The sequence below is a fragment of the Austrofundulus limnaeus genome, unplaced genomic scaffold, assembly GCF_001266775.1.
Source record: "Austrofundulus limnaeus strain Quisiro unplaced genomic scaffold, Austrofundulus_limnaeus-1.0 Scaffold301, whole genome shotgun sequence".
Lineage (NCBI taxonomy): Eukaryota > Metazoa > Chordata > Actinopteri > Cyprinodontiformes > Rivulidae > Austrofundulus > Austrofundulus limnaeus.
The window spans coordinates 531771-533892 of record NW_013952703.1 but is presented as its reverse complement, the minus strand read 5'-3'; positions in this window follow the sequence as shown (position 1 = coordinate 533892).

The following is a 2122-nucleotide window of genomic DNA, read 5'->3' as shown; positions in this document are numbered from 1 at the left end:
ACACACACACACACACACACACACACACACACACACACACACACACACACACACACACACACACACACACAGGTTGGGTGTTATGGCCTCAAGCCGCTGATCAAAAGTCCAGTCAGAAATAATAACACTTATTTTATTAAACTGGCTGGAGCAGCGCCAACATTCAACAATCCGTTAAAAGAATTCCAGTGAAACAACGAGTCTCCAGCCCCAGCAGCAGAGGGAAACGCCACTTTATTCTGCAGGATCTGTTACTCTGCAGCAGCTGTTGTGTCTATTGCATATGACAAATCCAGTCTAAACAACATGGCACTAATCCGCCAATATCCATTCCCTCAGATGACAACAGTTCAGGTTAATCTTGGATGTTGAAAGCTGTGCAGCCGCGGTCCAAACAAATGTCTGAAGCAGGCTCTGCCTGCATTGTCCCTGGACGCTCTGATTAAACAGAAAAAAAAAACAATGCTAATTGTTCTGACTTGAGTCGGCCTGCAGATTTATTTTATTCCTTCAGTCCCATTTGCTGTTTGCTGTGATCACTGTTACATAAATCCTAGCGTTTAACAACACAAAGCAGAGGAAGTGAAAGTGCACACAAAGTGTTTCAATGTGGTCTGGCTCTGCAGCCTTGGCCCTGGGAGAGACTTCCTCTGAGAAGTATTTAATGTTGGAAGCTTTTGCTCTCCAAACACACAGCACCTGGGACAACAGCGGCCATTCCAAAGCTGGTGTTAATCAGTGGCAACGCCGCCTAGCAATCAGCGGTACCCACAAGAATACAATTAACATGGTATGCTGGCTCTCTGCGTGCTCGTACGACCTCACTTATGAAAACAAAATGATGGCGTTAAACTGCTCTAAATACTTGAGAGTGGTTGTGTGGTGCAGCAGAAAAGGTCTTGATTAATAAAAAGATTTCAAAGAGTTTAACTGAAACAAGATGAAAGAAGCAGGAAAACTCAAACACCTTTGAAGGCATTCCTTCCTTSAGTCCATTATATTCCTGCTTGTTTCAGATGTATCTGGTCCAGTGCCACTCTGCAGCGCTTCCAAGTGGTTTGAGGCCACGTATCCTTGATCCATCACTGGCAATGAGGCTGCAGCAGATACATGAAGTGTAGAAAAAGAAGAAACAAGATTTGAGCCATGAGTATCTGGTCTCTTTCCAAACAGCAACATAACCACTAAGAGTTTTTACACCTAAAGCAGTGTTAAATGTGTCGTCATTAGTAGGTCCACTCTGTAAAAAGTCTAATAAATCCTTCCCATTCCTAAAAGAAGTGTTTTTACCCCCTGAAGATTTCCTGCAGGAATCACTGCTGTTTCCTAAAGCCTGAGCTTAAAGTGGGGTAACTCTGCCCTACCCCCTCACATCGCCTCAACCATGCTGTAATACCAGCAGTGAGGAAAATACCACTTATTATTACAGCTCTGTCATATCGAACCACAAACTCCTGWAAAGACTTAACCTTTACAGTATCTCATGAGGAAAATAATGACTATACTGATAATACATGACTGTTTGTCTGGTGAAATTCATTGGAGTTTTTCCTCCTGAGTTTGGTTTTTATTTTTCTAAACTCCATGTGGCTGAGGTAGCTCAGTGGTCTGTGCCGCGGTCTCATAATCTGGTAGCTGCAGGTTTGAGTCCGGGCTGTGTCAAGAGGAGCATCTTCAGTACGAGCTTCATCACTGAAACCTCTGAATTCCATGAGTATTTATGTAACCACAGTTCCTCCATTTATGTGGTCAGTTAATTACCTCCGCCAAGGATGAGGTAATGTTTTCGGTTGCGTATGTCTGTCTGTCCGTCTGTCTGTCATTCTGTCGTTCTGTCTGTGGACAACATCACTCAAAAACTTTTGGACAGATTGTCATGAAATTTTTTACCACATGTGGATACTGGGCCAAGGAACACACCAATAAATTTTGGTGATGTTCTGGATCAATTCAATTCAATTCAAAAATACTTTATTGATCCCAGAGGGAAATTAGGTGTTGTTGTAACTCATTTAACTAAAAACTTATTGTAGATGCTGATGGCTCTAGATCTTCTGTAGTGGTCTGTATTACAGCAAAGTTGAAGAAGCCTTCGACTGAAGACACTTTGTCTTTCTATGAC